General features: G+C 48.8%; 1 protein-coding gene across 8 annotated transcripts in view; it reads right to left on the bottom strand.

The window, feature by feature from the left end:
- LOC146809390 (carnitine O-palmitoyltransferase 1, liver isoform-like) overlaps positions 1 to 27,218 on the bottom strand; it is a 406,858-nt gene that overhangs the window by 119,965 nt on the left and 259,675 nt on the right. The window lies entirely within an intron of this gene.

The raw sequence follows: 27,218 nt of genomic DNA, 5'->3' as shown, positions 1-27,218 counted from the left end.
CAAGTGACAAGGTCTAAGGGACCATGGTATATTGAAAACTCTGCGGTGCATATTTACCCAGACTACACCCTAGAGATGCAGAAGCGCAGGACTTCTTTCCTTGAAGTAAAGAAATCCCTACGGGCCCTCAACATAGAATATGCACTACAATTTTACGGCAATCCTTCGGGTCCAGCAGGACGATACCACTCATTTCTGGATGACCCCAGAGGAGGTTTGTTCCTGGCTCGAGCGAAAGGGGCTGGCTCCTGCACAGAGAACCAAACCAAATGCAACACGCCCGAGACAGTCACAGCATAGGCGCAGAGTCCACCATAACAAGACCGAAGGGCCCTACCAAGGAACAAGCAGTGGCAGAAAGAATTAGGATGTTGAAAGATGCAGAGTAGCTTATGCCACCTCCCCTTCGGGCACGGACTCAGAGACACAGCAAGGTGAGCATTTGCCAAAATCAGCTATGCAACTCGCAGCAACGCTTGTAGACGGTCCTGTGGTCACACCATAGACGGCTGAAGAATGTGACTAGCCACAAATAGGTTTGGCATGGGGGGTGAAAGTGTATGGACATAGAGATGCCTGTAGCAAGGTATAACTACATTCCTCCATTTTAATGAACTGGAGTGGAAAGTAAGATTAATGGTGACGGCATACGGTGATCACCGTATGGTCAGCTCGCATCTGCACAGACGATCTATAATTGACTTACTATAACTGTTACATTATTCTAGCATTTTAGGCGAACAGCCGGCCACCCGTTGGTGTTCTGGCTACGGAGTGCGAGTTAGTGATTATTAGCCACAATGTTTTTTTATTGTTAAATTGGTTACTATTAGAAGAATTGGGGAGGAAGCGATGTTGGGGAGGGGGGTACTACACAAGGAACACTGAAGGTGCGCTGGAGATACGAAAAACTGATTTAGTGACTCAATTACTACAAATATTAATATGCAACCACAGGCGCGGACTGGCTAGGTAAACCAAATGCTACCGAATATACCAATACCTCTGGAGGTGCAAGATTCATATAGATTTCTTACAAGAGACTCATCTCACAGCACATTCATTGGCAAACATACACAGATGCTGGAGGGGTACCCTAATAGGAACTAATTACTCTAGTTATGCCAGGGGGGGTCTTGATATGGGTAGCTCCCGGGACTATAATGGAGGTTCAATACACAATGGTTATGTGGTATTGGGGGGGGGGGGGGGGGGGGGGTCGACTAGAAGGACACTCAATATCGCTGGTATCATAATATGCCCCAAACACCAACCAAACTGCGCTCCTCCAAACCTTAACACCTACATTACTGCACGACACATTAGCACCGGTGTACTAGGGAGGAGATTTCAACTGTACACATGTTCATGATCCCGGTGCGCAATCAATAGTACAGGCACAGGGCTTAAGGCAGTGGTCTAATAACCTACAGATACGGGAGGCTTGGAGGGGATTACTCCCTGAAGTTTGGGAGTACTTACACTACTCAGGGCTGCATAACTTATATACCCGAATCATTATGATATACGGCTCTCAGGAAGCTCTCGCTAGGGTGACCCGAGCGGAGTACCTGGGGCGCACGCTCCCAGATCATTGCCCTCTGCAGCTGTATTTGGCACGGGGAAGGACCAGGTCAAGTATTCCAACGTTGCGGCTCCCTGTGGAAGCGTTGATACACCATTACGTACCTCCCTATCTGTGAGTATTGTCTCCTATTTTCATGAAAATGCAGGAACTACAGCAACTTTAGGAATTGAATGGGATGCATTTAAAATAGTGTTGAGGGGACATATGATCAAGACACTATACACACAAAAATGATACTACACAAGTAAACAGCACACCTGGAATCAGAGAACAGGTGCCTAGAGAAGGGAGCGCCTGACACCCCACTATCGGCACCACACCAAACCAAAATCAAACTACAAAGAAGTAATAGACCGCTTGGGAGCTATAGATTACAGAGAATACATAGCCAAGCAGCACACAGAGGGGGGGGGGGGATCAGGCTGGCAGAGTGCTGGCATGGTTGCTAATCACAAACACACCTAGAAACTCAATATTGGCCATCAAAGACTTCACTGGACAAATAATGAATACACAACTTGAGATAAACAATGCATATTATACATATTACTCCACCTTATACAGAGCACAACAGGGGAATAGTATCTCGGGCCTGCAATCCTTTCTGCAGGGCATCACGCTGCCACAGATCCCACCGGCAATGCTGACTGAGCTGGAATCTCCTATCACGGAGATAGAAGAAACCATACAACAAAAGGTAAAAACCCCAGGAGCAGATGGCTGGCCAGTAGAGTTCAATGCAACCTTTCGCTCTTAACTAGTACCCCACCTACACAAAATGTTTCTGGAAGTATTTTTTTTTGTAAACTTGTTTATTAAGAGTTTAAATCGTCTAGCATCGCAAAATCAGTACAGATCCAACAAAATCCCAGCTCAGTACAACCATGGAGAGTAACAGTACAATGTAATCTTAACACTGTCCACTTATAATAAAAAATCGTATCGTAAAAAATATTCATAAAAGAAACCACACTGTCCTGTCTAGGAAGAATGGCAACAAATATCTGCACCAATACTCTTTACAGTGCACATAGCTCAGATTAAAATTTCTCTACAAACAAATCATAAGAATATAACTCCATAAACACCCCATCCCACCCAGGTCACATACATACAAGGACTCCGACTCTGCCATGTTTCACTTCAACTAATCACCCTTAATGTCAGGTTGGTGACCCGGTTCCCAACGTAAGAGTGTCTGATTGTTGTACCTCTATCGCAGCCTCAACTTGGTCAATTTGTGTTTCCCCCGATCCCTGCGTGAAAGAGGCCTCTCCCAGAGGGACCTCCGATATCAAAACATACCACGCTCTGGCATCCTCTTCTAACTTTCCATCCCTCCTGACTCTTCATTCGTATTAATTCTGCTGTTGCCCATTCCTTTAAATCTTTGGCCCAACTTTCCACCTTGGGACGAAGGGAGCTCACCAAGTGAATCGCTATCCTCCTTTTAGCGAGCACAAGTCCTATTTGGAGAAATCTACGAGTAAGTTTCTTCCCCTTGGGGTTGGGGAGAAGATCCGACAGTATCTGTTTAATGGACAGAGGCAGCATCCATCCGGTGACATGTCGTAAACTCTCAAGTATTGAGTCCCAAACACTTTGCAGCCTAGGGCGTTTCCATAACATATGTAAGAACTGGGCGTCAGTATATCCACATCTGGGGCAACACGAAGAATGATCTGGATATATTTTAAACCCGAGGGGTCAAATAGGTTTGATGAACCACATTAAATTGGGTGAGCCTAAATCTCGTATTGGAGCGGATTTGTTTAACCCCTACATGCACCCTTTCCCATTCGGAGTCTGTTAGGGTTTCCTCTAATACTGCATCCCCACTTGGCTTGGATCTGAAGGGAGGGTATTGAGATCCGCTCTTAACGCCCGATATATATGAGAGACCAGTCTACGGCCCCCGGCCAGAGTCACAAGGGCCTGAAGGGTGGCAGCTGCAGGCGGCTCCTATGGGAACATTGGCTATATCCCCCGTGCCACTGCCGAAATCTTTGCATATTGAAGTTTTGGCCTCTTCCCAAATCAAATGCTGTTTCCGCTTCTTCTCTGGTTAAAAAACGCTGATTCAAATATAGATCACCCATCATACGACAGCCTCCCTCCACCCATCTGGAGACGGACATAGTTTGACTTATTGTACGAGTTACTTACCTTCCGTAACTAAGTATCTGGTAGAGACGTTGTCTAGCTGCAGATTCCTTATCTTAGAATATTCCCAGGCGTCAGACTGGATCCGGAAAACGTTTTGCAGCAGCACCTCTGCGTGCCGGGGGACAGCGCCACACGACCCCATCCTGAAGTCGTCCACGTACTTGACATCAGCAAGGTCATACAAGTTCCTCCCGGCGCGCTGATGTCAGTTTTCTTTGGAGAAACTTTCCCGAGGCACAACGCGGAGCCACCAACAACAAACTGCGAAAGTATGGGAACAGTGTGCGAGGGATGAAAAATCCATGAAAAAGAAGGAAGATGGTGCAAGACACCATCGTAAATGACAGAATTAGACACTGACTACATAGAAGAGAAAAAGCTGTGAGAAAGAACCCTGCAAGCTAAGCGAAGACCCTTCCCCAAGTGCAACAAGGGAAGAATATCTCAACAGACAGAAATAGACTGTCATTACCATGTAGAACTGTGTTGTCTAGCAAGAACGGAGCACAGAGAGAACAGTCCACTGCAGGAAGGTATGAAAAGACTGGCATTGCACCTATAGTAATGAAGGTCTGAAACAGAGGTCAACAGATTCCCAAAGACGACTACTGTAGAGGAGACCAGAACCCTGAGTCAATAGAGAAGGCTGGAGGGAGGGAAGGCAGCAGGAGAAGAAAAGAAAAAGATGATGAATCTCCTGGTGAAGGTGAATCAAAAGGCACCATTTTACAGGAAAGAAACCCCTTAGAGGGAGTCAGCTATAATATGGCAATTCTCAAAGGGACGCAACAATGTGAGCACCCGTGAGAGAAAAACCAATGGCAACTGAAAGAGGCCAGCGGAGAACCCCACTTGGCAAGGTCCTCGCAGAACGGGGAGGCAGGGTGGGCGTTAAGGAATCTGCGGCTAGACAACGTGTCTACCAGATAGATCGTTACAGAAGGTAAGTAACTCGTACATCTGATAGAGACATCTAGCCACAGATTCCTTAACTTAGAATAGATACCACAGCCATACCCCAAAGGGGAGGTGGGTCTGCGACAGAACAACAGAAATTGCGAGGCACTTGATCCGGCAACAGAATGACGGACAATGGGAGAGGCTGTGGTGGAACAGCCAGACAGCAACCCAAATAGCTCGGAAGAGCAAAAGAGAACGGGATGCAAGAAATCCCAAAAATGCCAGAATGGCGCTACACCATACCTGTATAAGCATGAGAGGCAGAAACGGTACCAGCCATATACCAGAACAAAAGAAAGAGAGAGGAAGAAGGACCACTCTCAGCTTAATGGGGCACTATGTGAACACCGACCAAAGGTTGAGAAGAAACACGAAGAGATGCAACCAGAGCCTACCAGGCTAGCCCACGGAAGGAAGGCCGGAGAGGCTACAGCCAAGAACCAAAGGTCAAGAGGTAGAACTCGGCAATGTTTTTAGAATTGCAGGCGGAAACAAGAAACATGCCAAGTGCACACCCAGTCCCAAAAGGGGGAACAGGGGCGGACAGTAACAATCTGAAGCACGCTGATGCAGGCCACCACAGAAACATGCACAGTTACCATAAGGTGGCGTAGCTAAAATAAGCATAAGACTGCTCGACCAGGCAGCTGGAAGACAAAGGTGAGAACCAACACACAAAATACAGATATGCAGGGTGTAGACCTAGGACGACGGACATCAGAGGAGCCGTCCCGCATACCCAGCTGATATAATATAGGGTGAACCTAAGAAGGAGGCACATCCAAAGGAAGGGGCAGCAGAGGCACCAAAGTACCAAGGTGTAGAAACGGAGGAAGAATCTCAGAATTCTAGACCACACCCTCCGACTGGAAGGAAAGTAACCCTTGTCCAGAAGAGAGAATCGTTCAGTATCTAAACACGAAGAAGGGAGCAGTGTAAAACATGTGAACCACCCCAGTAAGTGGAGTGCAAAAAGGGACCTTACTGGCAATCCCGCATGCATCACTGAAAAGCTCCCTGACACATGGAGACATGGACCAGACCTTGCAGCCTCGAAGAGGAGAAGACGTAGGATAGATATATATATATATATATATATATATATATATATATCTCAAAGACGGATAAACGAGCCACAACTATGCAACATGGTTGTAGAGGAACACACCTAGTGCAGTAATGGCAGACAGTAGCTCCATTTAAAGCGTGATAAACACCCCGAAAATCTCCCAATGAGGAGAATGAGGCAAATAAGCAAGATGACCCATGACGTATAGAAGATGACACCAAGGCACAACACTGAGCACCATACAATGGCAGATAAGAGCACCAAGTGATACATAGAGGCCGAGGGATCTCTTAGGCCCAGTTGACATAAAGCAGAGATATATAATAGCATACAAGTACCCCACACGGAGTATGCACACCCCAACAACGGGGAACACCTCTTAGGACAAGCCACAGTCAGAGGACCAGACAACAATCTGTGGAACACTGTCACAGTAGGCTAACTGCCAGCTCAAAACACATAATGCATCCAAAGGATGCTAAATGAAAAGGTACCACCCAGATCAAACGCCTGAGGAACACAGGCCTAAGGGGGAGGGCGAAAGCCCGCAAGGAGGCGCTGAACAGCCGATTCGGCGTGAGCATCAAACAACAAAACCCCATAAAAGGGTAAATCAACAAGTCTCTCCCGGATACTCTCCGGGAACACGCTATTCCGCAACGAAGCATGGCGCCACAAGGCAACTGAGCCAGCCATAGCCCAGAATCAGCAGTATCCAAGGCGGAGCGGATCGTAAACTCAGCAAGGTCACTGCCATCCTGGAGAAGATGAAGGAGGTCAACAAGAGGGCCTTCAGTGGTGGCGGAGAGCAAAGACTCTGCAGAGTCCCACAGGGCAGAGGTAGCCCGAGTCAGGAGACACACAGTATTTAGTGACCGTAGGGCAGCACTAGTGGAGGCAAAGATGTTGCGACCCCATGACTCAAGCCATCTGGACTCCCGGGAGGGAGGAAGCATTAGCCGGGGCAAGGAAGGGAAGGCAGTTTGCAAAACAAACCCCTGCACGTCAGGATGCACAAATAAGCAAACTGATCATGTGGAGCAGGACGGTGGCGGTGCAAGACAGAACAAGCCACCGGATCACCGGAAGCTGGCAGAACCCAGGTACCCAAACGGGCATCATAAAGAGAAGCTTCAAAGGGCAGAAGCGGCTCCACATTCCCTAACCCACGGTGAAGGACATCAAGTAAAGGGTCCACAGACAAGGGTGCCGAAGGAGGTTGCATGTTCAAAATCTGAGTGGCCAAGGAAAAGCCGCACCAGCCTCAGTAGCCCTCCTTGGAGGGGATAGTAGCACATCAGTAGGTGAGGGCTGTAAGCCAACACTCCCAAGACACTGAGGGTGCGACCAATGCCAAACTGAGGGGAGCCCCATTGATGAATGGGGGTCCTGATGGGGCTCTTGAGGAGGCGAGGAGCCTGCCGGGTCCCGGGGCTCCTGAGGAGGCGGGGATCCTGCCGGGTCCACATATTCTAAGGGAGGCACAGGCAAGAATACATCCGGCGTCGCCGGGCGTGAGCCCGACGCCAAACTCTCTCCAGACGCTTCCAGAGAGGAGTCAACAACCCGGCGTCGATGCGGCGCCAAAACGACTTTAGTCGGCACCGATCGAGCCTCGTCCGGCACCGACTCGACTCCATCCGGCGCCGAATCCACAAGCTCCCCCTTCCGAAGAAGGTGCCGACTCAGCCTCAACCACAACAGGCTCCGACTCTGAAGAAAGAAGCGGAAGCAGAGCCAGGGAGGCGACCCCGGCTTCGGACAGGCAGTCACCTGCCCAGAAAGCCAGGCTTTGAGCACCAGCAACCACCTGTGACGCCATAGTGAGCCCCACGAGACTATGCGGCGCTGGAGGGGTGCAATGGGTCGTAGAGGGGGACCCAGCCGGGCCGCACCCGGACGACGCCATATGGATCGTAGAGGGGGACCCAGCCAGGCCGCGCCCTGATGATACCACATCTCCGACGTCCCTGGAGGGCAAGGGCTCATTTGGCGCCAGGGGCAAACCCACCAGCGAGTCCGTTAGGGACCCCGCACGTAGGGGAGGCCCCGAGGACGCCCCAGGGACAGGAGAGGACCCAAGGGAGGCCTGTAGAGTCATGGGATAGGCCTCCATCTGGGTCTGAGTTGGCACCGAACCTGGGTAGGACAGATAAGAGGGGGGACGACTGTCGGGGGCGCACGTTCGGAATGTTCCGGGAACCAGTGCCCCTGACAACAGATGAAAGTGAGGTCGAGGACCTCGGCAACATGCGCCGTGACTTACCAATAAGTGGTGAACGACTGCCCTGGGACCCAGACGGCGATCGACGGCGGAACTGGAAAGAAGAGGGGCTTGCCGGCGTTGACAAGGCTGGGGGAGGAGACGACTCCGACTGGGACAGCCGTGCCGAAAGAAGCTTCATCCGGCACTCCCGCCGGCACTTCAGCTTGCGGTGTTGGCAGGCGTCGCAGTCCGTGGAGTCGTGGTGCTCACCCAGACACCACATACAGATAAGATGTGGGTCCGTCGCGGACATTTGCAGCGAACAGGAAGTACAAGATCGCTTACTCCGGATCCGTGTTACACGCGGTAAAGAAGGAAACTGACATCAGCGCACTGGTGCTGCTGCAAAAAGTTTTCCAGATCCAGTCTGACGCCTGGAGATATTATAAGTTAAGTAATCTGCGGGTAGATGTCTCTATTAGATTGCCCAAACGGAACCACTGCCCATAGCGGGGCTTCAGGGGCGTAGGGCGCTCTACGTATCGCTATCTTAACTGCAGATTCCCAGATGGAGGCCACATGCCTAATATATGGAATCTGTTCAGGCACGCGCGATCCCAACATTAAGAGATCCGGGAGAGGAATATCCTGGTGAGTACCCATTAATAACTTTTTCCCAATTATCAGTCACATCAAACCACTGTACGGCATGTTGTAGCTGCGTTGCCATATAATAAAAATCCAATCTAGGAACCTCTAGTGCTCCCCGCTCCCAAGTTCTCTGCAAGGTGAGCAACCTCACCCTTTTCCTCTTATTTTCCCACAATAGGTCGATCAACAAGCGATCTAATCGGCGAAAGTACTCACACGCTATACGATTGAGCGAGTTCAGCATTATATACAAGCACCTCAGAAGGACCACCATTTTTATTAGGGCAATACGTCCCATCAGGGATAAGGGTAAATCACGCCAGAACTCCACTGATTTATGGATGCCTTCCACACATCGTCCCATATTAAAATCAAGATATGCCTCTTGTGTGTGCAGCAACCAAACCCCAAGATAGCGCACTGAGTCTGTGACCCAACTCATCCTAATAAATCGCTCAGGTTAACCATAGGGAAAAGCTTAGACTTCCCTGGGTTTAAAGCAAAGGCCCGATACCATACCAAAAGCAGTGAACTCTCGAAGGAGCTCCGGGGCCGCCTCTTTGGGATGGCGGAGATACACCAGCATATCATCAGCGTACATTGACACTACGTGTATTGTGGGACCCACCGGAACACCCCACTGTGCCATCCTGTGCCGCAACGCAATTGCCAGTGGCTCCATCGCTAGAGCGAAAAGGAGTGGCGACAGGGGGCAACCCTGTCTCGTACCCCTCTGGAGCACTAGACTGTCAGAGACTTGATTGGGAAGATGGACCGGAGCCGTCTAATATAAAGAAGTCTTAACCAGCTCAGACATTTGTCCCCCAATCCCATTTTAGCAAGCACTGCCCACATATACTCCCACTCAACCGTATCAAAGGCCTGTCTAAAAGATACAAGGCCCAATCAGTGTCTTGTAGGTGTGGTGCGTGCCGAATATGTGCAAGGCGGCATAAATTACATGTGGTGTTTCGACCAGGGATAAAACCAGCTTGGTCATGATGCATCAGCAGGGTCATATATGGTTGAATATACATTCAAACGAGAGATGGGTGTATAAGAATACGGGGACAAGGGGTCTCTGTCTGGCTTAGGAACCATAGACACCAGAGCTTCCATCATGGTAGGAGGAAGTGCCCTCCTATCAAGAGCCTCATTGTACGCTTCTAGGAGATGATCCACCAACTGAGAGGTAAACGTTTTATAAAACTCATTTGGGAGGCCATCACTGCCAGGACATTTAGCCGACTAAAGGTTCTTAATTACAGTCAACACCTCCTCCTTAGCAAGTGGTGCCCCTAAGGCCTCAGCATCTGACTCCTCAAGGGTAGGCAGCGTCACCGTGGCTAAATAGTCTGGCAAGGCTTGCGATCGGACCAGGGGGGGCCGCCGTACATGTCTGTTGTGAGTCGCAAATGATGTAAGTATCGCAGCTTTTGTGTGTATCACCTCCCCCTTATCATTACGAAGTTGAAGCACCGGTACCTGTTCTGTTTCAGTACGAATCAGTCGAGCTAGAAGTGCTCCTGATCTGTCATCCTCCATATAGAGTCATTGCCTATAAGTGGTGTATCTATGCTTCTCAAGGCGGGACCAAGCCTCAAGTATTTCCTTTTTAACCCGCGTCCACTCGGCCATATCAGCCGGGGTCTTATAGAGTGTGTTCTCTATGGTCTTTAGTCGCGTTTCCAAGGAATCAATATCGGCATTGAGTTGGTGTTGGACCCCATAGGTAGTCCTCATACCGACCCCCCCCCCCCCGCCATCACGACTTTCAGCACCTCCCATTCAGTGGCTATAGTGGATGCTGAACCTCAATTTTCAGCAAAATAATGTTGTATAGCCTCCTCCACCGTCTTCACATATGAGAGTCCGCACGAAGTTTCCAAAGTGGAATAGAAGGTCTTCCTGGTCCGCTGGACACTGTCAGCAGCAGCGGGGCATGGTCAGACAAATAGCGTGGTAAATAGGAAACCGCTTCCGTCGTTGCAGAAAGGCCCACCGAGAGGCAACAATGGTCAATACGGGAAAAGGTGTTAGCCGCTAGAGTAAAGCAAGAGAGCTTGCGCCTATTGGGATTGCACGCCCTCCATTCATCTCTCAATTGTATACCCTGAAGTATACTTGTGAGGGAGTTCACCATACAGGGTTTAGTATGCTCTTTGGGAGGCTGCATATCTAACTGGCCATCAAACACACAATTGAAATCGCCAAACAGGAGGATCTCGGCACCTCTTTCAAAACAGCCGGGTAAAAATCAGGGCAATCCAGATTGGGGGTATAAACGTTAATAATGCGGACGTTCCAGCTAAGAAACCTCAACGTCTGCACTGCCATGGTGATGCGATATCAAGTGTTGGACGAGTAATATACCCCCATGAGTATCCCCCTCTCGTGTAGTCCAGAAGCTGTGTACCATGGCATAATTCTGCGTGATCTTAAAAAATTCCCCAAACAAACCAACAAGTGAAAACAAAACATTGCGATCCCATCCCCCCACCCCCGGGCAGCAGTAACAATTCATATGCATAACAGATGATCCCCATAAGAATCAATACACACCGCCCCAAACCACCCCCACCCCCCCCATTCCCACTAATACTTCAATATCTGCACGTCCGCTCTAAGGTCGAGACCCATTTAGCCATATCCAAGATACCAATATTTACATCTAAATAAACGCTGTGCAAGAGAACCGGTAACGTCAAGGCGCGAGATTGCTCTCAAGCTACCCTGGTGGACCGGGTCTCTAATGGGGGGCGTCGCTGATCCGGCGGCCGCAGAGTACTCAAAACTGTATACATCGGGATGGCGCTCAACCTATATATGCAGAATAAAAGAAAAGAAAGTCAGAAGGCTAAAGAGCCAACCCTACATTCCAGAGTATAGACCTCCCAGGCATCCCACAAAAGAAGAAATAAAAAAGGAAAAAAGAAAAGAAAAGACGTAAAGCCCTCCAATATCTCAGGACTCCATATCTGTAATTACACGGGGAAACTCATCTGTACAGTTCAGCAGTCAGTGTTCCGTTGAAAGAAAGTTTTTCATGACCACTGCTTGGACCTCCGTCGTGCTGTGTAAGATCTGGTATTGGCTCCATAGAGTCTGAAACCACCTCCGAGTACGAAGCTTGTAATGTTCCATCTTGATGAACTATGACCCGGCCCAAGCTCATTGTTCTCCTTTGGGCGCTATGACCCGGCCCAAGCTCATTGTTCTCCTTTGGGCGGGTGGGCTCTCTGCGGCCTCTCAGTGAGAGTTGTAAGGAGGACATCCCAGCAGAGCTCGTAGTAGGGACCAGACGTCGTCCCTCCGGGGCCCTAGTATCCAACCAGTCTCTCGCCTCCTCTGCCGAGAAAAAGAATAGGGCGCGGCCCTCACTCTCCACTCGGAGCTTTGCCGGAAACATAAGGCTATATTTCAAGTTTAAGTCCCGAAGTCGCCGTTTGATAGCCACGAAGATCTTCCTCTGTTCCTGAACTCGTTGCGTGCAATCCGGGTACACTGTAATGGAATGGCCGTCAAAGAAGAACCACCAGCCGCTGCGAGAGAGTTGGAGCAAAAGGTTGCGTTCTCTGAAATTAAATAACTTTGCAATAATAGCATGAGGGGCGCTCTACGTCTGGGGGGGCCGCCAATGGTCGGTGTGCCCTCTCCACACTGAAGAATTTCGATAATTGTTGAGGGGCCATTCCTCGAGTGATCCAATCCTCCAAAAACAGGTCCACCACGGGACCCTCTGCCTTTTCAGAGAAACCCACAAAACGTAGATTCCCTCGTCGTGACCGCCCTTCGGAGTCGTTCGCCCGGTCATCGAGCCTAACTACTTGACGCTTCAGTTCCATCACCGTGGCGCTAAGATTTTTAACTTCCTCTTTCAAAGCGTCGATATCTTTTTCAGTGACCGTTACCCTGTCCGAAACCTTCGGGAGGTCACAACGCAGCAGGTTAACATCTATGGCCACAGCATCAATCTTTTTAATCATCTCATCTTTTGTGGACTGGATGGTACGTAGTACATCCATCAGTGTCGGCTCAACTTCAGTCTCTCCTTCCAGAGTTCTCGTGCCCACTGCTTGGTTCCCAGTGGTATCTTCAGGACCATGGAAGACCGGCTGGGCATAGTTCAGTATTTTATTGGTTTGTGATTTCACTGGCTTATCTTTCCCCATGGTGGTCAAGTGAAAGAACGGGAGCACTCCCTGCGTGGTGTCCTCCGCAGGGGGAACTACCAAAGCAACTCTCCAGTGATCCATAGTCTCTTCGGGAATACAATCGTGTCACCTCTCTGCGCAGCTTTATCCTCTTGTAGAAGTTCAGTCGCGGTTTGAGCTGGACTGTATGGAACTGGCCTGTCTCACCCAGTCACTCCTGTAAGTCACTGCCCAGCAGTTCCCGTCAATCAGATTTGGGAATGTGATCAAGGGCCCCAGGAGAGTAGCTCCCCCCACCTTCTATAAAGGATGGACCTCAAATCAGCAAAAACAGTGTCAACAGTGTCCAGCCTATCTTCCAGCACACACCCCCATTGTGTGCTGCCCTGGGATCAAGTTTCTCTAGGGCACAACAGCCTCCAATGTGCACCACAAGATACTCCCCACCAGCAGGAGCCGGCAATTTGGTCTCTTAGAGATGCTGGTGGCTGCCCCCTGATAGGATTATGGATATGCAGCTCTCAGTGCCAAAGCACCATCCAGGGGTCTGCTGGTACTAGGTGCAGTTCACCTCCGCTTTCCAGATTGCAGCATGACCCAGAAATGCAGCCGATACAGGAAAGTGCAGCGAGCTACAGTTCCTCCGTACAAGTGGGTGACGCCCGCCGCAGTTTAATGCCCGAGGAGCTCAACCAGTATGCAGTGGTGGCTAGAGCTGCGCAGGTACGGCACAGTCCGTGGGCCAGATGGAGCCCAGCCTCTACCCCCGTCCCATCAACTCTCAGGCCTCCGCTCAGGGGATCCACGCACCCAGGAGTAATAAGCAATGCCCAGGCAACGCCCCCTTGTCTCTTGCGGTCTCGATCAGAGGTTCCCTACTGCCCGACCCGAATAAGAGAAGTTCCATCTACTCCGGGTCCGGGCCCCCTCACAGCAGGCTTCAATTAACAGGAGCGCCACCCCTCACGGCAGCTCCATACAAGGGTAGAACCCGGATGGCTCCTCTGTCACTTGGCGACTCGCTGGGGGCACAGCAGCCATTACAACGCGACACCAGGATCCCTACTTGCACCTCGGAGCCCCAGATCCAAACACCTCACCTCGGCAATTCCCTAAGTCAAGTCCCAGGGGCAGCCAGGCACTCAGTAGTCCTTTGTAGATTCACGCCTCTGGCTTCCCCAGGTCAAGATGGTGCCGCAACGCAGTCCGGCCAGCTCCGTGACACCAAGGAAAGCATCAAACAGTCATCTCCGCAGGCATTATAGATTGAGGCACTGAATCTGCTTCAAGGTAGGGTACTACCCGGGATCGATAGAAACAAAGGATATAGCAGGATTTTGAATTACTTCGGCTGCCGCACGGAGCTCGTCTGAGACACGTCTAGGCAGCCATGCTGTCAGGCCACGCACCCTTCTGGAAACATATAATGTAGGCGCACTCCTCCCTCCAAGAGGCAATCCTGGTAGTACTCCCAAAACCGGGCAAAGACCCACTATTCCTTGGATCATATCGTCCATTGTCCCTATTAAATACCAACTACAAAAAATCCTGGGGAAAATATTAGCCAAGAGTTTAATGGATTGTTGGCGCACACAGACCAAAATGGCTTTATACTGAACAGGTGCACTTTTTAAATGTATGTAGACTGGGCAAAATCAAGCATCTCTAGTCTTAGAGAAAGTAATTGATACTCTCAGTTGGCACGATCTACGAGATGTACTAACACGCTATGGTATGGAGCCATACTTCATGAAGTGGATATCCCTACTGTATGTCTGGACTGGATCCATTATCTCGGAACCATTCAAAATCGAAAGAGGCACACAACAAGGAGGCCCCCATCAACTCTAATCTTTGCACTGGCAATGGAACCGCTGGCACACGCACTGCACAAGCAAGCCTTGAACTGGGGAATAAGGGCATATGATAGATGGCATGTGGTTTCATTGTGAGCGGATCACTCACTTATATACCTGCACAGTAGTGTTACGATCCTACTTGAACTGATGTTGCTACTAGAGCAATTTGGAAATATTTCTGGGCTTACGGTTAATTGGGAAAAATCTTTTTCCTAGGACCCCCTTAACGACTGAACAGAGGCGCGCTCCCGACCACACCGCTTTCATGGACTTAAGGACCCAGGAGCGGCAGACAACTGCCCGGGATGTATTGCCTCAGAGGCCACTTTTGTTCATATGGTATGGTCGTGCCCGAATATAGTGGAGTTCTGGACAAAGATATTGGAAATACTGACAGAGACCACGGATACACTAGTACCAATAAGTGGGCAACCTTTTATATTAGGGGCACCAAGCGCTCATCTAAACGTAAACCATTGAATACATTTTTAGACCTAGCTATGGTGGTTGCCAAGTGTAGATTGGCTATGAGCTGGAAGGCACACCTGCCCCCTCAAGCCCCCTCCTCCTCCCCCCCAATCCCAGGCAGGCTGCAAGACCCGCGCAAAGCAGTCATGGCCAAAATACAAATTGCCCACTGTAGGTGCCCAAGCCAATCAAGTACAACGAATACTCCCGACTGGAGGGCATATCTTACGGCCATAGAGGCCAAATTGGATGTAGCCCCATATGCCACACTCGACAGCCCGACAGGGCCTAAAAAAAGACACGACTAAGTGGCGCTTCCTGCATCACACAAGTAGGATAAGACTGTTCCCACACCCAATGTATCTGACCACCAGGTTACATGAATATACTAAGGACTTTGCGCTAGTGACCCCACATTATTCTGTGATACCCTGCATCGAGATAAAGGAAAGAGGGAGCATGTAATGACGGTTGAAACAAGAGTTATAATAACATAGAGACCACACCCATATTGCTCTTCCCCAACATATCTTTATTAAAATATTGTTGATGTTAAGTTGGATAGATCTTGTGAAATTGTAAAACGTGCGCAACCCACACCCTAAGTTGCACTAATGTATGCACGATTGAGTAATTGTAAAACATACGATTCCAGTACTAAACCCTTGCATAGTTGTAAACCTGTAATGACGAGTGGAAACACTATGCCTTGTAGTTATATACTATGTAAATGGATTTGTGGTGGATACATATCTAAGAAAAACTAATAAAGACATATCCATAAAAGGATAAGCATGAAATGTATGCGTTTCGATGATTTAACCAAAACTATTTTCTGTTCATTTGCAAAAAGAAGCCCCTTTGACTTGAGGTTAATATGCAGACAGCCAGAACGGCTTCAGAAACTCAAAGGCTGTTACATACACAATACCCGACGCATTTTGCTGATACTGTACAGACGATATTTAAATTGTCATAACAACTGCTGTTGTGCATCTTTTTAAGAACACTGTAGCTGGCCTGGTGACTGGATTTAAAGCAATATTTAGACAGATTCCATAATTTTTTCCATTCTTTGTTCTCCAGCCTTTTTGGAGTATTTTCAATCATAATACTGCCTATCCACTGTGGTATCATCAGTTTCTCCAATTGCGACAAGGAAATCAACATGGAGTACACAAATCCAGCTGAGCAAAGCTGCAGAGAGCATGCTACATGCTTGGCTATCTAAACTCAGTTAGCACTGGATGCTCCCATTTTGCAAAATAGATGCTACACAAGTAAAACCTGTGTTGCATCTGTGTGTGCCACACAATGCTGTAGATTCACATGCCTAGCATAAGTCTGCCATCTAGTGTTGGGCTCATAAGTGTGCAAGTTGTTTTTCTTCGACAAAGGCTTTTGAATCGGGGCATGGCCTAGCTCATGGCCAAGTAAGACGCACTGAATACAAGCTCCCGCCGGAGAACTAAATCCGAGCCTAATCCTGCAGCAACCCTTATCCAATCTCACCTCTAATCAGCTACCCCGAGGGGCTAACCCCCTTCGATGAGCTGTGGAGGCCCAACAAGCGCTTGTGATGGAGGGGAGCGTTGTTATTAATTCTGAGGCCGAACGGAGGCAGAAGAATTAAGATGGCGGCTGGTAGCACTGGAACTGCTCCGGAGGCCTCCTAATGCCGCCGGTGAAGCAAGCGGGCGACCGGTGGTGCACCTTCTACCACCGGCCCACGGAGACAATTAGACAGTCGGGGTGAGGCGGCCCCTTTCCCCTACCTCCCCCCGAACGGCACAGCGAGGGGGCGCCAGAACCCAAGAGGAGGCCTGTGTGGAGTGGCGGCTGCCCAGGACGTGGACGGTGTTTCCGGCTGCGCGCGTTGTGTGCAGCAGCTCCTGTGTGCCGGAAAGCGGCGGAGCGGTGTGTCGGATCCTCGCCCGCCCAGCACCCCATCCTGAGAAGAGACGAGAAAGGAGCGATGTTCTGCGGCCTCGGTGCGCAGCTAGTGAGTGCCGCGATTGTGGGATCCAGGGCCTCCTTTCGGAGACGCTGAGTGGCACAGTAAACGACCCGGAGAGGCCTGGCCGCGTTCGGTCCCCGGGTGAAGGACTGCAAGAAGAGGGTGAGTTGTTCCCGTATCCACCCCCCGAGCAGCAGAAAGTTATGCATCAGCAGGGCCACACAGCGGAGTTGAGGCTGCGCCCTGGAGTGTGCATCAGGGTGGCGCCCAAAGAAGCAACGGGCCCAAGAGACATCACGCTGAGTGGGGGGGTGAGAGGGACCCCCACCCGCAGCAGAAGACCTTTGAAACCTTGTGTGTGCTCACGAGTGCCACTACAAAAGAACCCGGCCTCCCCCGCCCTAGGCCCATTATTGCAAGACTGCTGAACTTCTTAGACAATGACATGATACTCCGCGAAATGCGTTGCAAGGGGGAAGTCCATTATGAAAACCTAAAGATCATGACATTCCCAGATTACAGTTGAGAGGTCCAAAAGCAACTCCGCACCTTTGACTCTGTCATGGTCAAGCTGTGGGCCCCTTCAACTTCAATACATGCTCCTGTTTCCGGCAAAACTGAAGGTCCTTTTTCAAGGGAAGGCCTTTTTCTTTCAGACCCCAGAAGAGGCCTGGGTGGAGGAAAGACCAGTGCCATGGCCCCAAGGAGGATCACAACTAGACAACTGTATGACGCGAAGCGGACTCAGCGGGGAGAGGTCTCCCCAGCAGCAGCGTCTAACGGCGAGCCGACCACAGAGACTAGGTAAAGGAACTCCATAAGCCCTGTGAAAACCCATGCATGACAAGGGATGTCAGGATCAACACAAATGCGAGCGCTCTCAATCTGAAACCAACACGGCACAAAGGACGGGATCCCCCAACCAGCAAACGGATTCTGAAGAGAATGATTTGTCCTCCGGACCAGAATCTAGACATCCATTGGAGGAGGCTATGCAGGCACTCGAACAGAGCGAAGAGGTTGAGAGGCCCGCAGATGGTGCTCCCCCTTCAGAGATTGACCTGAATGAACTGGGTACTGCATCATGAACACCGGCACGAAAGACATCTATCAGTATCAACCCCTTTATTGAAGCACCCTGAGCTTCGAACTGTGATTATCTTAGACACCTGAGCAGCAAACTGTAAGAGTTGGGGTTTTGGGGTTCATAACCGGGTTGGGGGGGGGCAACAGACTGACCTGCTCTCACCTGCCAAGGGCCACTTCCAGAGATGGGGGAGGGGGGGCAGGGGGCAGAAGGCCAGGGGGATGGAGGGAGGTGGGGTGGGGGGAGGGGAGGATGGGGTTTCGCACAGTTGGGGTTTAAATGTTTACATATTGGCTTGTTGAGCACAAGTGTCGTCACAACAGGACACTCCTACATATTGAGAGACACTGGGGGGGCCGAACTCCCACCTACCCTTAGATCTCAGTGCCATGATTATAATGCCGCCAGATGTAAAAGGACACAACAATCCAACTTCACGGTTCTGACTTGGAACGTTAATGGGCTCGAGGACAATATTAAACGAGGACTAGTGTCTCAACACATTAAGAGACTCTACCCAGATATTGCAATGCTCCAGGAAACGCACCTTAAAGGCACACAGTGTGGTTTTATAGGTCACAGGGCCTATACGGTCCTGGCACACTCAGGATTTACATCGGGGGAAAGGGGGTTGGCTATCCTGATTAAAAAGAACATTCCCGTTCAAACTCTGCTCCCCTGGCAGGACCCCCTGGGTAGATATGTTGGAGTTTCGGGGCTATGGGTTAGGACCGAGGTCACACTTTTCTGAGTGTATGCCCCACCCAGACTACAAGCGTCCACCATGACCAAGGTGAATGCTATCCTGATCGAGACACCCTCAGCCCTGCATATGGTAGGCGGCGACTTTAACGACGTCATGAACCCAGCACTGGGGGGGGGGGGGGGGGGGGACAGATCCATATAAACCACACCGTTGAGGCGATTCTCCACAACGATGGGCCTGACAGATGTCTGGAGGGAGAAACACACCCTAGTCAGACAGCTTTCTTTTCATTACGGGGCTCACAACACCCACTCCAGATTGGACTACAAGACTTAGGGTGCGCAGACTACACAGCTAGAGGCCTCTAGGACCACTCCCCGCTCCTGGTCGAGATGGGTATGCAGGAACGGGACGGCACCTGTAACTGGAGATTAAGCCCATGGGACCTGAGCAACCCCAAGTTGACTACCCTCTGAGGTGACGGTCTGGAAGGCATACAAGACTGTGCTATGGGATAGAGCCCAAAATAGTATAGCCTGGGAAAAGAAAGAGAGGGATAAATGCTTGGTTGCATTGGAACACAAAATAAGCGAACTAGATATGCAAGCCGCTCAGAGCAGCGACCCCGAAATGACTTATAGACTGACAACCCTGCGACTGGAATACAAGGAACTGGCCATGGACAACGCTAAGAAAATGCACTTGGAGACATTGCACAAGGCCAGGAAACTCCTTGCCTGGATTAGCAGATGAGATGTCCAAGACAGATGGGTGAGAGAGGTAATAGACCCCCAGGATATCACTCAGACCACAGAGGAAGGCGTGGCAAACGCTTTTGCGGAGTACTATAGGGACATGTACCGGGCTCGAACCCCCAAATCGCAGGCAGAGATGCAGGACTACTTGGCGGCCATACCCACCCCAGTGTTGGGAGAAGAGGAAGCTCAGGGTCTAGAAGAAGATTTGCCATTGACAGAAGTTCAGGCAGCAGTGGAGAAACTTCGACCTGGGATGACCCCTGGTACTAATGGGCTACACGCGGAATTCTATTGGTGCTATACTGATATCCTGAGTCCACACCTCCTCCAACTTTTCACAGACTTCCACGAGGAAGGTGTTCTCCCGCTAAACCTGCGAATGGCTACTATTGTGGTCATACACAGGGAGGGCAAGTCCCGTGATCAATGTGGTTCTTATAGACCCATTTCACTGCTGAACTCGGAAGTTAAAATCCTGGCCACCATCTTGGCGACCCGTCTACTGGGAGTGATCACGACGTACCTGGTCCACGAGGACCAGTCTGGATTCATGCCAGGCAGATCTACTCGCCTAATCTGAGGCGCACTCACCATTGCCTCATGAAGGTGAGAAACTGGATGAACCCACAGATGTTCCTGTCACTGGACACCGAAAAGGTGTTAAATGCCGTAAATTGGCTATTTCTAGACACCACTCTGGACAAATTTGGGTTAAGGCTGAAATTCTGCAGCTGGGTGGGACTCCTGTATAACCAACTGACGGCTACGGTGCGTGTAAATGGCCGACACTCTGCGCCATTCCCCATCACGAGGGGGACGCGGCAGGGCTGCCCCCTTTTGCCCCTCCTTTTTGTGCTCACCCTGGAGTCTTTGGCCTGCGCTATTAGAACGCACCCTTCCATCCGAGGCTTCTAAACCACGCTAGCAGATACAGGGGAGGAGAAAATCTCTAGGTTGACAATATTTTGATGTAAATTACTAATCCCGAAACGACTATACCGACCCTTTTTGACGTGACCAAAGACTATCGGAGTCACTCGGGTTACAAAATCAACTGGAACAAGTCTACGCTCTACTGTCCAACCAACGCACAGGAAGACTACCGCCTACCCGGAGAATTGAGAGTTGTGCAAAGAGGCTTCAGATACCTTGGTATCTTCGTTACTCCCCATCCAGGGACATGTAGGAAGGAAAGCCTTGGAACAGTCCTGAATAACTTAAATTCAGACGTGGAGAGGTGGAGGGATCTCCCCCTCACCTTGCTCGGCCGGGCAGCTATTTTTAAAATGATCATCCTATCCCAACTCCTATATGCCCTGCAAAACTCGCATCATCCCTTACCCAAAGCTATCTTTGCGGAAACTGCAAGCACAATTAGAATACTATTGTGGCAAGGGGGTCACCCGAGAATATCGCTAAAGACGCTGCAACGCAATCCATACAATGGAGGGATAGAACTTCCCGACAGAGGCCTACTTCTGGGCATCCCACCTGCTATCCATAAACGAGTGGATACACAAACATAGAGAACACCCTACATACCGCCCGAGAGGGAAGAAATGCCGCCACATACACACTTACACCACTTTTATGGGGAAGGGAGGTTCCTGCTTGCTGCCTGCGACCCAGGTGACCCTGACTGCATGGGAGAGGGCGACTAAGACCATGGGCTGGACGGGACAGATCACGAAGAACACACCACTCTGGGAGGGAGCCTGGTTTAGGGAGCCTCACAGGCTTAAGGGGTTCGGGACCTGGGATATCCTGGGCATCTCCACGGTAGGGGACATTGTCGAAAAAGGGGAACTTAAAATATGGGCAAAGCTCAAGCAGGAATACGACATGCTCAATTTCCAATTCCTTAAATACGCGCAATTGCGCCATGCCTGGTAGGCGGTGAATCTCCCCAGTGAACAACTCCCGGAATACGCACCACTAGAGGGCAGGCTCTTGCAAGAAGAGCTAACACATAAGGCGGTCTCTTTCACATATAAGACCATTAACAACATCCCAGACGGACTGGTAGGACTCCGGACACAGTCGGAGAGGGAGGTAGGGTCCATAGAAGATATAGATTGGGAGGCGGCGTTAATGCCCCCCAGAGAAGTTGCTATAAAGGTGAGGCTTCGGCTTATCCAACTTAAGATATTACAGCGAATATACTACGACAGGGATAGGCTGCATAAGATGGGCAGGACTGAATCACCATTTTGCTTGCCTTGCACCACGGCCAAAAGTGACTTTTTCCACAAAGTACGGGCGTTTCCTGAGCTTCAGTCATACTGGGCACGGGTAATCGAATTACTAGGAACGGTCCTGGGGGTGAAATTGCCGATGGAGCCAAGGTTTGTGATACTTGGGATACCGAGCGATGTGGATATCACCAGAACACAGCTAATTTTCACCTCCTTTGGACTGGTAGTAGCCAAAAGACATATAGCTAGGAGATGAGGGGTTGCCGAAAAGCCAACCATTCAGAAACGGACGAGGGGGATGGATGGATATAGATATAGATATATATATATATATATAATCTACTGGCGGTCGCCAGTAGATAGTTATAGTTAGGACCGTGTTTCCATAGGAAATCCGCAACATTCTATTTTGAATAACTTTGGCGCCGATTGACGAATCCTCGCGAAATTCTCAAAATAGGTGGGGCGCTCCGCTCCTTCCCTGAAAGTCTCGGGGGGATTCGTCAAGCGGGGGCTGAGAAAAAGGGGGGTCCCAAAACGCGTTTTCCCCATGCATTTTTCCATAGGACCTTTAGTCCGAGCTACAGCCCGAACTGCTGAACAGAATTACTTGAAATTTGGCAGAGAGGTAGCCCTCAGGTCAGGGATGTGCCTTTTGAAGGTCTCGTGTACATCTGTTCAGTATTTCCTGAGAAAATAGCATTTAAATCAATATATATATCTATAGGCGCGCTCCGAGCGCGTACCGTAAGCTTACCGTACACGCACGCCGCCGTGCGCGAGCGCGATTCTGATTGGTTGTTAGATCTTAGTAAACATTCGAATCGGTTGAAACCAGGAAGTGTCGGCCGCCATTTTGTCTCTCGCAGTCTGAGGGGTGAAAAACAAAGGTGTATAACGTGTAAAGGGGGCAGGCTGGACAGTTCCTGACCCCCTAGCCTTGGTCAGGGGGTTCCAGAAGGACCCCCAAGGGCAAAAATGTATTTAAAATTTTTTATGAAAAATCGTGGAGTGCGCGTAGCGTACGCGCACGGTAGAAACGGAAAAAATCCGCGAACTACATAACGTGGGCGCTCGGTGCGCGAAGCGCACCGAGCGCCCACAGCGCGCGCACGTAGCGAGAAGCGCACCGCGCGCGCACGGTACGCGCACGGTGAAAAACCTTAAAATAAATTAATTAATAAATACACAACTTAGCATTTAAAAAAACGTACAAATTCACTGAAAAAAACATAGGTTTCACACACGTTATAGTTAGGAATTAGCATTTAAAAAACCTTGCAAATTCACTTAAAAAACCATAGGTTTCACACATGTTATAGTTAGCTGGGCATTTCACTCGTGAAAAACCAATGAAATTCCCCTGTTATAGTTAGTGCAGGCAACTATAACTCACGCGACCGCAATCCTCTGCTGATGACGTCAGATATTACATCACTGATGACATATGTGTCTTTCTGAAAAAAAAATATTTGTAATATATGTATAGCTAAAAATTAATGGAAGAAGACATGGGTAAATAAGTGTCTAAATACAGTGATGTAATATCTGACGTCATCAGCAGATATATATATATTTCAGAAGATTTGGGAGCCATGGAGAAAACACTTCGGACTCGTTATAGGTGACGACACACAACAGTCCGTTACGGGTGGTTTGGAGCACTAAGAAGATGGCGGCTTGAGTCTACTATGGAAGAATCTCTCTAGGCCATTGATAACGCTTATTGCCAACATCAGAAGTAAATTCTTGCACCGGAACTGCTGAAGCTGCAGAGAATCGAGCGACACCACTACTACGGCGGTAAACAACCTGGATGAACAGCGGCCGGACCCTACCATCCATACTGCCACGTATTGGCTTTGAGGCAGCGGTGCGCGCCCGGACAGGTCCTTCCGCAACCGAGCAGTTCAGATGGAATTCTACGGCGTATACAATGTTTGCAAGTGCTGTGAGTATCTGTGCATTTCAGCCTCATGGAAACTACACAGAAGTGAGAAGAAAGAAGTATAGAAGTAAGTCGGTCCCTCATGCTTGGAGCGCCTGTCCTTAAAATGGCACCCATAATGATGGTCTCGCACAAGCTCTGTTTGTAGCCTTCCATCTTTGCGTTCCTGGTATCCCTCTGTCTAGCCTCATATGAAGCCCACTATATTGAACGAAAACAGGCTACTTCTCTAAAGCAATACAATAAACACAGTGCTTACCAGCAACTATTTGAGTTGGAGGTGCCTGACCCTAATATGGCCTCTATCAAGGTAGCCTCTAACAAGGTAGCCTCTCTTAATATGCTCTGACCAACTTACTAGTCAATCATCGTTTTCTCCAATGTCAGTGACATCTGTACTCTGCCTGTCCTACTTTATCTCCGCCTACAAATATGTATAAGATGTAAGGGGTCACGACGCATGCAAACAGATGCAATGATCTCTGTTTGCCTGTCCTCCTTGCCTCGCTTTAGTATGGCGAAAATAAGCAGCCACTAGGAACATTCCAGAAAGACCTCCTCCAGTGGCATGATAGCCCATAAAGTCTGTGAAGCCTCATCAATCTAGGCTATCAATTAGAAAAGGTATAGCCTTTGCCCAATGAGAAAAGATATTGCAAGTGCCTAATAATAATCTGATACGAACCTGTGGTGTGTCCTGCGAACTTGGAGTAGAAAAAGGAATAAGAAGAATAAAAATAACAGGACTCCTTAAGCAATACAGCGAGTATCTGGAGGGTATAAGCTAATACAACATAAACCACCATAAACCTTAAAGCTAATACAATATAAACCTTAAAACAGAGCAACAACTATGATGTCAAGAGGAACTTTAAGAAAACGAGAAGCGATACAGAAATATGAGATAGTGTGGGGACCTTATGGAGGACCTGTAAGTGCTGTTAAGTGGGCTGCCGCTCGCATTGCATTGCATCATCTTATTATTAGTCACTAGCCTGCTCATCAACGGTAACACTGGTAACACTCCATTTCGAGATCCTTAAACCAGACCTTTCTCAGATCATCTCATTGCTAAGACATTAGAAGGCATAGTAGGGGCAACCAGTCCCCTCAGTGCCAGAAGTTTCACCGGAACCCTGAAGCACAGCTACCGCGCAAAAATGACAAAGAATAAGACAAGTCTCAAAAGAGTCAAGGCCGACTCAAGGCCGACCCGCCTAACCCGGACTCTCCTGCTAACAGTAAGCAGGATATCAACTCCATTATGGAATCCATCCTGAATAAATCAGCGGATGTCCACGAGCTCGCAAAATCCACAAATGAAAACACTGATAGAATGCAATCCAAGATCTCCGCGATTCAACAAGATATAAGAGTTTCCAACGTTAGGATCACAGAAAGCAGAATCAGTCAACTGGAAGATATGGAGAACAAAATGAGCAATTATGTCCAGAGCCAAACTATCACTATGGACTTGCTCATTAAATGACTGTCGGGGCTGGAGGACAGGAACAGGAGAGGGAATCTCCGAATTTTGGGAATTCCAGAAGGAGAGCAAGACCTGGCCGGATCATTCCTGGAAAAATGGTTTACTCAAGCTACGAACCTGGCTTTCAGTAAGCCCTTCGAATTTGATAGAGCACATATGGTACCATCAAGAATACACCTGAATCAAAAGTCACCGAGACCAATTGCGTGCAAACCTCTCCGCTATCAACATGTGGAGCTGATCCTGTCCTTCATGAGGAAAAATAACCACATTCTCTGGAAAAATAATAAAATCTATATCTTGCAGGACTACAGTAAAGAAACTGTTGACACAAGAAAGGGTTTCCTGGTGCTTCGCCCCAGATTAAAAGCCTTGAACTATCAGTTCTCATTTGCAGGTCCAGGCAAATATCGCGTCATAATCCAAGGTGACTACACATGTTTTTACCGATCATCTAACACTGAAAAAAAATCATCGATGGAAAAGAAGAAGCACTCATGAACACTTTAACCCCTTCAGTGCCCGCCCCTTTCCCCGCCCAGTGCCGGCCGTTGCATTAGCGGGCGGGGTCTATGACGAGCTGGACTCGTCATGGGCACAGCGCCACCGCGGCCCATGACGAGTCCAGCTCGTCATGGGCACTGAAGGGGTTAATACCTGCTTCTTCCGTCACAAGCTCCTAGAGTTTTTACTTTAATGGGCAGAGCCCATCTTTGAAACTTTTGATCCAGTCAGTCAGTCAAAGTTACTTTATTCGGTTCATAGCAAAAACCATAAAAGTACGACGTACATAAAACAATACAACCATTATAAAAACATTTGACATAAAATTGCAGACATATTAATAAGAAAAATAAAAATTTTAGTCAAAATTCAGAGGTAATATACACTATGACCATGTGATCTTTTTCCTCAACCTCATTAAGATTACTAAAAAAGTGGCTATGTTAAATATCTCCCAAGGAGAACCCAACATCTGAAGATGCATGAGTGCAGGTTTTACCTGTCTAAAACCTTTATTTTTTATAAGAGGAATAATGTGTTTTTTACGAATTAAAGACAGGTGGCTACAAAAGAAGATAAAGTGCGTGGTATCTCTAATGGAGAATCTGTCGCATGAACAGATCCCTCTCCTTCGTCCAACCAGGGGAATCAGTAAGTAAAAGATGGAATTTGTTCATTCTGAACCTAGTTAACAAAAAATGATGGTTCATATTATTAACAATACCCAGGTAAGGCTCTAAGCTGTTAGATGTAATGATCAACTGATGAGCCCTTACTGTGGGTTTGAATAACTCCTTTTCTTCCCTTATTAGCATTGCTCTCTGTTTATGGGTAACTTTAACCCATTTTAGATCCCCCTTTACTATATTACTTGGATTTTCAAATAACTCAGGTCGGCCCAAGTACCTTGCTAGAAACTTAATATAATTCAACCACGGGATAGTTTTGCCATACTCTAAAGATAGGCAATCTTTTAAAATTGCGTGATTCAGTTCTAGTTCAGGGTTTAGCCAAATTGAAATCCATTTCAGGAGTGGGGCAATAGCTATACGGTCCGTTAGGTAGTCTATTCCACATTCTTGGTGGACGATATAGCCCGATGTTGAGCAGGGGAGGGATAGTAAAGATTTTAAGAATCTATCTTATACGACCTGCAAATCAGAGATGTTTTTAAATCCCCACAAATCAGCACCATACAATGCAATGGAGGTGCATTTGGCTACGTAAATATTCAACATAGCTTGCATGGGCTTCACCCCCAATTTGCGTCCAAACTCCAAGACGGCAAGTATGGCCCTAGCAAAAGCATTACGTTTGGCAGCTAATTGTGGGGCCCAGGTGGACTTGTCATCAAAAATGACTCCCAAATAAGGGAAACTCGTAACCCGTGATAAAACATGACCTTCACAAAACATAGTCTTTACTCTCTTTGATTTAGTGCCCACAATCATCA

This window comes from Triturus cristatus, chromosome 7, assembly GCF_964204655.1.
Source record: "Triturus cristatus chromosome 7, aTriCri1.1, whole genome shotgun sequence".
In the NCBI taxonomy this organism is placed as follows: Eukaryota; Metazoa; Chordata; class Amphibia; order Caudata; family Salamandridae; genus Triturus; species Triturus cristatus.
Note: the sequence above shows the minus strand (reverse complement) of the source record. Positions and strands in the feature narration are given on the sequence as shown.